The sequence below is a fragment of the Erinaceus europaeus genome, chromosome X (assembly GCF_950295315.1).
Source record: "Erinaceus europaeus chromosome X, mEriEur2.1, whole genome shotgun sequence".
NCBI classification, from domain to species: domain Eukaryota; kingdom Metazoa; phylum Chordata; class Mammalia; order Eulipotyphla; family Erinaceidae; genus Erinaceus; species Erinaceus europaeus.
The window spans coordinates 86,648,451-86,662,185 of NC_080185.1; the positions used below are offsets into that span (position 1 = coordinate 86,648,451).

The following is a 13,735-nucleotide window of genomic DNA, read 5'->3' on the forward strand; positions in this document are numbered from 1 at the left end:
ACCTTAAGAGAAAAAAGACTGACATTCCATAAAGAAGAGTACAATTCTGACAGCAGAATACCTCTGAACTCTACGTACAACATTAATACCTCTCCAGTCTTTGGCACGCTAGCCTGCCAGTCAAATTCCAATATAGCATAATATAATTGCGTGCGCGTGGGCGCGCGCGCGCGCGCACACACACACACACACACACACACACAACTATTCCATTGCTCTGGGGAGAACTCTGGCTAATGATAATTTATTAACTGTGTCATTTCTCTCTGTGGAACCAAAGGTACTTGAACACACTGTAAACACCTTTCTTGAAGGCTATTTTTCTCCAACTGAGCTGTTTGTTTGGCTGCTTTGGGTGTTGGCCAAAGCAGTACAACTCAGACCCAGTGAATCCCCCCTCAAGAAGTGAAAACACCCTCCACCTGTGTTACATTTGCATTATAATGTTACTTACAACTCCCCTGGCCCTTGGTTCTTACACAGAAATCTAAAGTGACAATGAGAGGTTTTTTTTGCAGAGAAAGTATTTTGGAGGGATGCTCTGCCAGGATAATGTGTTATTCCATACTATTAAATTACCATTTTACCAACTGAGAGTTGGGAAGGGGATTTTCTAAAAATATTATTTCATTGGGTTGTTAGTGGTTTTCAGCACAGTTGTTGACATATGGGTAAAGTTTCTCATCTCTCCATGATAGGTGTCTGTAAAACACCCTCACCCCAAAGCTCCAGTCGCTTTCCACCATCATCACAAGAACCCCAAAGCTCCCACCCCCCACCCCCACCATCCTGCCCCAGAGTCTTTTCTTTGGTAAAATAGAGCAAACCAGTCCAAGTTTTATTTTGTGTTTTCCCTTTCTGTCCTTGTTTCTGAGATCATCTGGTATTCATCCTTCTGTTGGAGTTTAAAGGTTAATGAGTGTAGGTGAGAATTCAGGAGTAGGATTCCAGGGAAATCTCTTCGGCTTTCTTGTGTTAGCTGCTGCTAGACTTGCTGGTAATAGAGTGCAGGTATAATAAATAGTCCTCAGCAGGCAGCACTATGCATTTCTTGGTAAAGGATTTCTTAAAGTTATTTCAAATCATGTTTTGTGGACTGGGAAGATAGCATAATAGTTATGCAAACAACTTTCTTTTTCATTATTTAATTTTTTATTTATAAAAAGGAAACACTGACAAAACCATAGGATAAGAGGGTTACAACTCCACACAATTCCCACCACTAGCTTTCTGTATCTCATCCCCTCCCCTGATAGCTTTCCTATTCATTATCCCTCTGGGAGTATGGACCTAAGGTTGTTGTGGGATGCAAAAGGTGGAAGGTCTGGCTTCTATAATTGCTTCCCCTCTGAACATGGGTTTTGACTGGTCGATCCATATCCCCCAACCTGTTTTTCTCTTTCCCTAGTAGGGTGGGATTCTAGGAAAGAGGAGCTCCAGGACACATTGGTGAGGTTGTCTGTCCAGGGAAGTCTGGTCGGCATCATGCTAGCATCTGGAACTTGGTGGCTGAAAAGAGAGTTAACATGCAAAGCCAAGCAAATTGCTGATTAATCATAAACCTAAGGCTGGAATAGTGCAGATGAAGAGTTGGGGGTTCCTCCATTTTGTAGATAGCTAGCAGGCCTATTTAGTTATATTCCAAAGGGCCTGTGACTATACTAGTTTTTTGTTGTTTTTTTTCCCTGAGCCTGAAATCTGACATTCAGGTGGATCCAAGTTATTGCCTGGGGAGATGATGTCATGGCTGGAAAAGGAACAGAAAGCTGGATCAGGGGAGAGAGTAGCTCCCTAATATGGGAAAGGGGTATAAATATTGTTGACTGTAAACCCCACAAATTTGATTTGGTCTGGGGCCCATATTCAGCTTAGGAGCCTATGTAACCTCTGCATCCCTCTAGATCTGAGCTCACATTCTGTGGTCATGAGTAGGAACATTTTAAGCTGCCCCAATATCAACCCATCATCCTCAGGTGTAGCATAGAATATGTTGTCCATCCTCACTTCGGAGGAACATTCTCTACCGATGTTGATCTAAGTTGAGGGCAAGGTCCTATGGGGGCCCACAAAGGGGTCTATCATGTTGTTCCTGATAGGAATGACTGATAACAATGGAGAGAGGGATTTATTCGAGGTCTAGGCCCATCATGTCTGTTTGGGAATCTCAGGACTCCTGGAATAGGGCCCCAGCTGACGAGGTGGCCTGATAGTGACTAAAGAGTCCTTGATAAAGTATGCCAGTCTGTTGGGAACATGTGTGAGCCTGATAGAGCTTAGGGAGAACCACCCCCATCTTTGGATGGAGGTCTGAGAAGATAACCTCTTGGTAAGTCTCTCTCAACCGAGGTGAGCATAAGGGGGGAAACTCAGACTTGGTTCTTTCCTTCTTGACTCTCAGGCCCACAGATACCCCAGTACTTCCCTCCATTAACTGCAGGCCACATGGCCGCAGATTCACTCATTCAAAGTCACCTTCTGATCACAGAAGAACACACCTTATCACACACTTCATCACACACCTCAGACCCCAGACAAGAGAAATGCCAAACTATATGGCCTTTTGATATTCATCTTCTCTGTCTCACCCTACGGGTTTAACCCCTATGCTTCTCTCAAATACCTTTGGATAATTAAGTTGCTTGTGTTATGGAAAATAACTGTCTTGTATCTCATCAATTCCTGTCATACCAACCCCCTACCTTAGGGGCATGCTGACTGTTAAGAAACCTGTAATTTCTGTCATATTGCAACAATAATTACCTCCATTGCTTTTCTATTTAACTCATGTCCACTTTGCCAATAAACGGACTCTAGGATTCTGGTACTCTAAGGACTCAGTTTCTAGATTCACGCTAAGAGTCCCCTGGTGTCTTTTACTTCGTGTCACCCCTGTCGTGAGCGAGAAAGAACCAGCCTGTTACCTTTCCCCTGGAGGACCACCATGCCGGAGAAGGAGAGAGACACCCCGAAACCAGTCCCTTGCCCTTATTCAGCTTTTGCAGTCCTTGCTTTGCTAAAGTTAGCTTTAGAGTGAGTGAGAAAACTGTAATAGGAAGTAGGTGAGGAGAGTATCTAAGTCTAAGTAGACACTATTTCATTAGGAACTTTATACTGACTCACTGCAATCTATTGTGTATTTTTGCTTTCAGGTATATATTTTGCCCTAGTTAATGGATACATGTGAACATACGCTTTATCTCACGGGACCTAGTCTATATCTGTGTTTTGGGGTTTTTCTAGGAAGTGAACCTCCTAGAATGGAATTAGAGAATACTATGAAAGGAAAGGTCTCACTTGAGTAATGAGACTGAAGGGTTGACATCCCACGCCTGAAGTCTCTGGACACAGTCTGAAGTGAAGCATGCTGAGGTGGTACTCATTGCGTTGATTAGGTTGGGATCAGCAGATGCAATATCATTTGGTATGAATTAAAAGAAACATGCAGGAAAATAAGTCCCACCCTAGAGGTTCCAGAACTGGGGGAAATATAGGCTCTATAGAGGAAATGGGAGGTTCCTGCTGTCTTAGGGTTAAGAAGACAATAGATAGTTATTGTTATAATCACATTATTTGGTAATTGGGTTAACTTTGAAAGGTCCCTTTGTTAGCATTTGCTGTATCATACACAACATCACCATAATTTATGTTCTTTGACATTATTTGTATATAGTTGTGCCACTGGTTGCTTCTGTTCTCCCTGGTCTAGGCTTTTGAGAGAGCAACATATAGATTCATCCTATGTATTAAAAAGACTCAATCTGTGCTTTAAAAAGTTTGAGGCATACAATCAATTTTTCCCCTCTCATATAAATTAAATAGTGATTTATATGACTACAAATTAATAGGAGTGTACATAAACACCATTCCCACCACCAAAAGACTGTATCTCATCCCACCCACCCCCTGCCGTCCCGGGAAACCAAGTATCCACCCTTACCCTCACCCCAGGGTTTTTACTTTGGTGCCCTACTGCAAACAACTTCATACCTGAGAGTCTGAAGTTCCAAGTTCAATTCCCAGCACCACCATAAGCCAAAGATGAGCAGTGCTCTGATAAAAAATATAAATGAATAAATAAATATAAAAAATGAAAAACTCTAGAGACAAATCATGTTTTGCTTCAAGACCTTAAAAGAGGACATTAGTATTAAAGTGTTTTAGCTTTGCTACGGTACTAAGGGTTTGAGTGATGCCTTCAGGGAATTGAGGGGAAGAGGCTCAAAATGTGTTTTAAAAGTTGCGGTAATTTTAGAAGGTAAAATTCGCACCCCTTAGACTAGAGTAAGACACTGTGGAGGAATAGTGTTTACTTTGATCCAAAGGGAAACAAATTGCTTTCTTTAAAAACTTCTGGGATGCCAGGCATTAACTTAGAATTGACTTATTCAAGAACAGCCTCTATATGGAAGTTTACAAAAACCAGATACTTTTTTTTTTAGACTATTGATAACAGTTTCACTAGAAGATATGAAGTTGTTATTATATATGTTTATTGTAGAATCTTTCTATCTGCTTTTATTACCTTCCCACAATATTTTTTCTACCTGTTGTATTTGTGGAGTACTGTTGTTTCCATTTGTTTAAGTTGCAGTATCTTGTTTCTATTTGTGTAGTTTCATCTTTTTTAAAATCAGACTATCCACCACACACTTGTGATTTCTCTCTCTCCTTTTACAAGCATCAGGCACCCACTTTCTCATTACACTCAGTGAGAATTCATTGAGAGTATTCATTGAGTGCCATGTAGGCACTCTTACCACCTCCTGGCAATACTGGACTTGAGCATTAATTCCCTGTCCTCGTAGAAGTGATCAAATTTTTACCTGGATCCCCCAAAGCACCAACTACTCAAATAAATCTCTTCACCCTTTACCATCCCTGTTCGTCTGTAATGTCCTAATAACAGAAAGCACTTTGCAGTCTCCATGTCTGTATCTTTTTCCCCCTCTACCTAAGACTACCCTCTACAATCATCAGTATACACTGTTCCCTTGACATCCATGTACTCAGAATGATACTTCATTGAGAAATGAGATCATACGGGAACTCTCTCAACTCTTTAGCAACACTGCTTCTGCACTGGGATTCTCTGGGGGTGATCAGACCCAGTCTGAGGTATGGGCTTTCACCTGGATCCCAAGCCCATATTCTCAATAACTAGTTCTTTCCAATGAGAACACTTTTTAAAAATTTATTTTTATTTATTTATTATTGTAAAGAGACAGAAAAATTGAGAGGGGGCAGATAGAAAGGGAGAGAGACAGACACCTGCAGTACTGCTTCACCACTTGTGAAGCTTCCCCTCTGCAGGTGGAGACCAGAGCCTTGAACCTGGGTCATCGTGCACTATAATGTGGGTGCTTAGCCAGGTGTGCCACGACCTGGCCCCACTCAGTGATCACTCTTGTCTCCTGTATTTTCCCTTTCCCCATTTCTTTTTGGATCATTCTGTTACTTGCAAGCATGATCCCATTTCTCACCCCTTACACAAAATAAAATAAAAAATAGTCACCCCTTCTTCTGTATGCTTCCAAAGTGCTGCCTCAATTTCATGTTCCACCAAACTGCAAGTCTGTCTTCTCTTGTTTTATAACCATTCTCCTTGATAACTTCCCCACTGAAAGAAGACTGATTTTGTCAAGGGCAATATATTTCATGCCACCTACTCCTCTGACCACACCCTCATGCTCAGCTTAGTTCACATGCTTTACATACTTTACATACTTTACATGCTCAACTTATATCTTTCATATGCTTTTGGGTACATTTGTCAATTTGTGTCCTTTTTGAAATTGTCCTTCCCTCCTCCCTTCCCTTCATTTGATTTAATGTTTTGAGTATTTGTCAATGCATTCTCCAGGTGTTGTTCCTGCAACCACAGTGGCCATTTCATTCCTTATAAGTATCCTTTGCTTACTCCTCTTTGTGCTTGAAGTTTGTTTTATTATTATTTTAAAATTTTTTATTTATAAAAAGGAAACATTAACTAAACCATAGGATAAGAGGGGTACAATTCCCACCATCAGAACTCTGTATCCCATTCCTTCCCTCTATAGCTTTCTTATTCTTTAACCTTCTGGGAGTATGGACCCAAGGTCATTGTGGGATGCAGAAGGTTGAAGGTCTGGAATCTTGTCTTATTTTTATTTAATATTTATTTATTTATTTATTTATTTTGTTTTATAGGACAGAGTAGAATTAAGAGAGGGAAGAGGAGATAGAGGAGATAGAGGAGAGGGGGGAGAGGGAGAGGGAGAGGGAGAGGGAGAGGGAGAGGGAGAGGGAGAGGGAGAGAGAGAGAGAGAGACCTACAGTTTTGCTTCACAGCTCATGAAGCTTCTCCCCTGTAGATGAGAACCTGTGACTTGAACTCAGGTTCTCGTGCATGGTAATATGTGCTCTCCATTGGGTATGCCACCACCCAGCCCCCTGGGAATGAAGTTTAACAGGGTTCCTTCTCATGCTACAATCTCTCCTTGTAGGAGAAAATTTTTATGTGTCTGTCAAACCTTCTCCTGTATTATGTCATTGTACCTCAATTTATTTGTTTTATCATTTGGCAAGTTTCAAGTCCTGGAAACAAGGACTGCTGGTGCTTTTTTGTTCTTAAGCTACAATAAATGAAAAACAACCTGTACAGCTGACCTCCCACTCTAGCATACAAGAGATATCATTTCATCATGTTGTGAAACCCAGAGCAGTTTTATAAAATAACATTGTCACAGTATCAGTGTTGTACTATTATGGTTATTTTTGAAGAAAAAATTAAAAAGAGCAGGGCCACACTTTCATTTAGAAGAATGTGGATTATAATTTGTCCTAAATCAGTAGTTGTATAAATGAATTTAGCTGAGCAGCAAATGTCAAAATAAGCCTAGAAAAATGGGTAGGTAATAATTAAAAAAAATATTAGCTATCCCCCTGGATTTCATGACCTGGCTGTTGCTGACAATCCCACCTCACTCACTAGCTCATCTCCTATCTTCCCAACATGTGCTTTATGCCATATTCACTGTTCTGCTCTGTCTAGAAAAAGTGTTCATGAGTATACCCATATATACATATCTGTGCTTGTCCAGAAACCTTTCTTTTTCTTTTTTTAAAGTTCTTTTAATATATTTTCATTATCATTATTTATTTATTGGATAGAGACAGTCAGAAATTGAGAAGGAAGTGGGTGTTAGAGAGGGAGAGAGACAAAGAGACATCTGCAGCCCTGATTCACCACTTGCAAACCTTTCCCACTGCAGGTGGGGACCAGGGTCTTTGTGCATTGTAACCTGTGCACTCACCCAGGTGCGCCCTCACCCACCCCCACAGAAACCCACGACTATATTCATTGAGAGTCACATTCCTATATCTGTGTGCCTGGTCTCCCACAATACCTCCTGTGTTCTAGTTTCAACTCTTTCGTTTATTTCTTTGTGTTTTGAGTTAGATAGATTAAACCTTGCTGTCCCTAGTAACAGACACTGGATCTTTGTCTTATGCCCTAGTCACAGAAAAAGAGCAATTGGAGAAATGCTTTTCCATATGCCTTGATCTTTCCAGCTGAGCTGATGCCTGAGCTGAAAGGCCCAGAAAGGATGAGCAGCTGAATGTTGCCAAGGCAACAGAATTCTATCCCCCTTTCAGGCATGGAGACACTTTTCTCTCCCCTGCCTGTTTGGATCTCACCTGAAAATAAAAATGTGCTTTGGCTAATATTGAAGGAATAGATTTAAGTAGAGAGGTGAAATCATGAGATTTTTCCAGTAGTAAGTTGGGAGGGACTAGAGTCAGAAAAAATCTACATAGTAATGAGATCTTAGGTGATAAAGAAGACTATGAAAGTATAGTGATCCTAACATTACCTAAATAAGAAATCTCATAAGTTCCTCCACACTCTGTGTCTGGCCCACTCTTTTCCCCTGTGACATATTTTGAGGTCCGTTTTTGGGGTGCCAAACACTGTCCAGGCTTAAAGGAGAAAGCTAGGCAGGATGCTCCAATGTCCTCTAATATAGATTGATTAGGTGGTAGGCAGAGGAGGAGCTGGTGTGGATGTTGTGCTGACAGCACAGATACCTTGTTGCTCCTCAAATTGCATAGATACTTTGGTGAATTTTTCTTTCTGGCTGATCTACTACTCACCACAAGGGTCCACTTGTTGATGTACTGGACAATGAGAAGGCAAATAAAAACACTAAATGCACATCACATCTGCAAAGTATAATCTGAGACTATCATTTGGATACTTTTTATTAGTGATTTAATATTGATTTACAAAGTAGTAAGATAATAGGGATATAATTCCATACAGTTTCCACCACCAGAGGTCTGTGCCCCACCACCTCCTGGTAGTTCTTCCAAGGTCACCGATATGGGCTGATTCTATAACTCTCTCTCTCTCTCTCTCTCTCTGCATATATATAATACATCCCCATTTTTCAGCAGTCCTGACTTCATTTCCTTTTTAGTTCACCCCTACATAAATTACTACTTCTAAGTGTCTTTCCTTTTATCCTCTTCTTTCTCAGATAAGCAAAGCCATGCCTGGCTTCCTCTGGTGTTTTCCATATTTGCTTCTCTTTCATCAATGGTACACCATACTAAACACTTTTTATGGTTTTTTTTTTTTGAGTGTATATAAATAAGACACTTTAAAATGTACATTTTTCTTGAATATCACCCCTAATACATTTGAAAGGCCCATGGAACATAATTTATAATTGACTAAATAACATTTATCCTATTAGAGTCTTAATATTACAGGAATTAATACACACAACTGGGTACACCATTGCCCACCTCCCAGCAGTCTTTATTCCCTTAATCTTGATTATTATTTTTAATGTTTCTATGGGCTATCTGTATATCACTTTGGAGAAGTATCTACTCATAATGTTTGCCCACTTTTTTATTGGGTTGCTTGTTTTATTGTTCTTGAATTGCATGATTTCTTTGTATATTTTGGATATCACCCTCTTTTCATATCTATGATATGCAAAATGCTTTTCCCAATCACTGGGTTGCTGTTTTAAAGGTAGTTCCATTTGCTTATTCTTGCTTTAGTTTCCTTAGAATTCCAGGCAACCAAAACTTTGCTTTTGGGTTAAGGATAAAGAATGACCCCCAGCTCTACCCCACTAGGGAAAGATAGAAGCAGGCTAAGAACTTCCACTTTATGCACCCCATAATGACCCTAAGTGTTGGGCATTACATCAGCTCCCCTGCATTACTTGATACTATGGCCTATTTACATAATCATTGTTTTGCCTGAAAGATCCCCACTCATGCCTGCAGGGTACATTAATCAGGCCAGCTTTCTACCTTCCCAGAGTGCCTTGTTTTCTCTACCCCCTTTTCTAGCCAATCCCTTTCCCAACTTGCCACTTCTGTTCTTACCCTATAAAGCCCACTGCTGTTCCTGGTTTCGTTCTCTTTCTCTCTGTGTCCTGACCTGGAGAAGACCTGGAGAAGGGCTGGTGTGCATAGCGGGAGGTGGCCATTTTGCTAGCTCCACATGGCATAAACCCTCTGGGCTCATACCTGACTCTGGGCCGTCCGCATAAATGAAGAATTGTATTACCACGCCACCACGGAGTTCCTCATCTCTCTCTCTCCAGCGAAGCTAGCCCAGCACCTGGGTCCATACTCCCAGAGGGATAAAAAATAGAAAAGCTTCCAATGAAGGAGATGGGATACGGAACCCTGGTGGTGGGAAATGTGTGAAATTGTACCCCTCTTATCCTATGGTCTTGTCAATCATTATTAAATCAACATAAAAACAACTTAAAAAAAGAAGCAGGCTAGGGGCATGGATCAATCTTTTAATGCCCAAATCTAGCAGAGAAACAATTACAGAAGCCAGAAATCCTACCTTCTGCACCCCTAAAACAATTTTGATCCATACTCCCAGTGGGGAAGAAGTGATAGGAAGAGGATAAGAGGGCTCTGAACTCCAGCTCCATCAGGATCCACAGAGAAAGGAAGAAAAAGGGAAGGACATTTGGATGACATTGGTCATGAGTGGCTTGGAGGGGAAGAGAGGACTGAACCTGGAAGAAAAAAGGGGCAATTATGTACATATCTAGACAGATAGTTGTAGAGATGGTAGTTAACCCACGTCTGCAACCTTGGGGTGGTTTGCAATGAAGGGATTGGGAATTCAAAACTCTGGTGGTGAGAAAGGTGTGAGAACCACTGTTGACATGTAATTTTATAAATAAATATCAAATCACTAATAAAAATGAACTCCCCATAAACATTAAATAATTCTTACCCATTCAACATATGATTCCCCAGTTCAGCCTGAGACAGTCCATCAGTTTGCATGATGATCTTTTACTCTCTTGAATGCATGGAAAAGAGGTTAGATTGAAAATTTCTTGGTGTATCTGATTAATAAAAAAATTATAAAATGATTTTGTTCTCTGATCTTTCAGGTCTGAGAGTAATTATTCATGGTGGGAAGATATTGGTACAAATATAAAATAATAATTCAGAGTAGTCAGGATACACTTACATTTTGATGCCCAGCTCCCATTTTTTGTGTCCCAGTGCCATAAACCATCAAATGGAGTGGGCTAACGAACTGTTTCCTATCAGTTCCTGATTATCAAGGGGTAGGGAGAATGACAATTATTTTAATTTTTTACAAGTGATTTACAAACTTATTAAGGAAACAGGGGTATAATTCCACACCTTTATGACCACCAGAGTTCTCTGTCCCAAATATCACATCATATTAGTTTTCCCAATATCACAGACATGGGTTGACTATTATTTCTTTTTTTAAATTTTTCAAACTATTATTTCTATAACTACCTACATTTACATATATTTGCCCATTTTTTCCTATGGTCCTGCCTTCTCTTCATTTCTTTTTTTTAATATTTATTTATTCCCTTTTGTTGCCCTTGTTTTTTTATTGTTGTAGTTATTATTGTTGTTGTTATGATGTCATAGTTGTTGGATAAGACAGAGAGAAATGGAGAGAGAAGGGAAGATAGAGAGCGGGAGAGAAAGATAGACACCTGCCTGTGAAGAGACTCCCTTGCAGGTGGGGAGTTGGGGACTTAAACCAGGATCCTTACACTGGTTCTTGTGCTTTGCGCTGTGTGTGCTTAACCTGCTGTGCTACAGCCTGACTGACTCCCTTTCTCTTCATTTCTAAATTACAACCACTACTTCAAGTGTCTGCCTACATTTCCCCCCCCTTTCTCTCTTCCTGATGGAATTGGAGTTCAGAGCCCTCTGGTCATCTTCCCTAACATTTACCCCTCTGGGAGTATGAACCAACATTCTTTCTAGGGTGCAAAAGGTGGAAGGTCTGGCTTCTGTAATTGCTTCTTTTCTGGACACTAGGTGTTGACAGGTTGATCCATACCCCCAGCCTGTTTCTATTTTTCCCTAGTAGGTTAGGGCTCTGGAGAAGTGAGGTGCTGGGACTGGTGAGGTCATCTGCTCAGGGAAATCAAGATGAAATTGTAGTAGCATCTGAAACTTGGTGGCTGAAATGCAGTAATATATAAAGCAGGACAAAATATTTAACAAACAGGAACCATAAGATATGAATAGAGCAGCTGGGAATAGAGATTTTAGGGTAGATAGATGGTAGGAAGTCTACTTTAGCTATGTTCCTAGGGGCTCGTGACTGTGGTAATTTTGGCCTGAGGTTGGTAGCAAACCTGCAGATGGACTAAAAATATTGTCTGGAAAGTGGTGGCAGAGTTGAGAATAGAACTAGAAAGTTGGATTAGGGCTAAGAGTAGTTCCCAAACTTGAAGAAAATATATAAATCAACTATTTACCATCATGTGAATGATTTATTTGAACAAATGATTTGTATGTTTTGGTGAAAATGTTGTATCTAAGATTTTCAACCTACCTCCATCCTGCTTTCTAGTGTGACAAAAGCTATTTATGGCTCATAGCCTTTTGGACAATGTAGAAAGGGTTACACTGACAGACTTATGCCACGTACAGGTTTGTTGGAACACTAAGGGAAGTGTGACTCTCCTCTCCCAGGTTCATGTCCAGCACTTGGTGTTGATCTGCACTGACCAACTGGGTGCCAGGAGTAACATGCATTTTAAATGCTTTTTTATTTTAATTTATTTTGTTTATTGGCACCAGCATTATTGCTGAGGCTAGGTACCTTCATAATGACTCCTCTGCTCCCAGAGACTCTTTCTTTTTTATTTTTAATTTTTAAAAATAATTTTTATTTATAAAAAGGAAACACTGAGAAGAACCATAGGATAAAAGGGGTACAACTCCACACAATTCCCCCACCAGAACTCCATATCCCATTCCCTCCTCTGATAGCTTTCCTATTCTTTATCCAGAGACTCTTTCTTTCCTTCGTTTCTTCCTTTCTCTCTTTCTTTTCTTCTTTTTTGATAGAAGGTGAAAGAGAGGATGCATAGAGAGGTAGATACCTGAAACATGGTTCCACCACTCATGGAGCTTTGCCCCTTGCAGGTGGGAACCAGAGGTTTGAACCCAGGACCTTGCTCCTGGTAGTGTGTACACTCTACTGGGTGCAGCATCACTCTACCTGGAGTAAACTGCATTTGTGTCTTTCCTCCTCTTTTTTTTTCCCTCCAGGGTTATTGCTGGGGCTCAGTGCCTGCACCATGAATCCACTGCTTCTGGAGGCTATTTTCCCCCTTTTATTGCCCTTGTGGTTGTTTTTTTTATCATTGTTGTGGTTATTATTGTTGTTATTGATGTCACTGTTGTTGGACAGAACAGAGAGAAATGGAGATAGGAGGGGAAGACAGAGAGGGGGAAAGACAGACACCTGCAGATCTGCTTCACCACCTGTGAGACAACTCCCCTGCAGGTGGGGAGCTGAGGGCTCGAACCGGGATCCTTACGCTGGTCCTTGCTCTTCATGCCATGTTCACTTAACCTGCTGCACTACCGCCCGACCCCTGTCTTTCCTCCTCTTGTTCTATACACAGTCCTCCCTGTTAGTCTTAGCAACTTAACTCACCTCTAATGACAACTGCAGACATTCTGAATCTGGATCTTGTCCTACACCCCTGTCTCTAGGTAATGCTGTCCTCTCTACAGTTTCAGTGACAGGATCAGCGATACTAACTAGGTTATGTTTTCTTCATGGAAGAACTCATCTTTGGATTTAGCTACTGCCCCTCCTCTGAATGTAGGCACCTGGGGTTTTACCTCGTCCTTAGCAGGAGGGGATAGCTGAATTCTTAAACCCCAAATGTCCTTTTGCCCTCTTTGTAGATGATAGAATGATCAGAATGAGCAGGGGGGGAGGAGACTTTAAATAAAAGGAAAGATCATTTCATTTTATTTTAAAATGTTTTATTATCTTTGTTTATTTATTGGATAGAGACATAAATGGAGAAGGAAGGGGGTGATAGAGAGGAAGAGAGACAGAGAGACACTTGCAGCACAGTTTTACCACTTAGAAAGCTTTCTCTGTACAGGTGGGGACTGGGAGCTCAAAGTTGGGTCCTTGTGCATTGAAACATGTACAATCAACCAGGTGCACCACCACCTGGCCCCGGAAGGATCATTTCAAACCTCCTACTACTTGGGAAAAGGGAATGGTTTGGGATCCAGGTGAAGGGCCTGAACTCACATGGAGTTTGATTACCTCCTCCAAGGGGGAATGCGTAGTAGGGAATGAAAGTGCAGAGCCAGAGCTGTTGGGAGGTGGTGACAGGGTTCCTGTGTGATCATGTCAGTTTTCTCAGTGAATTATCACTGAGTG

The 13,735-nt window shown here is 41.0% G+C and overlaps 1 long non-coding RNA gene across 1 annotated transcript in view; it reads right to left on the reverse strand.

The window, feature by feature from the left end:
• Nucleotides 1-1,135: 1,135 nt before the first annotated feature.
• The window catches only part of LOC132535798 (uncharacterized), a 29,320-nt gene continuing 16,720 nt past the window's right edge, over nucleotides 1,136-13,735 (reverse strand). The window contains exons 4-5 of the long non-coding RNA XR_009547510.1: nucleotides 3,988-4,050; nucleotides 1,136-1,509 (exon numbers count right to left, since the gene is read on the reverse strand). This is a non-coding gene — a long non-coding RNA (uncharacterized LOC132535798). The remainder of the gene's footprint in view (nucleotides 1,510-3,987; nucleotides 4,051-13,735) is intronic.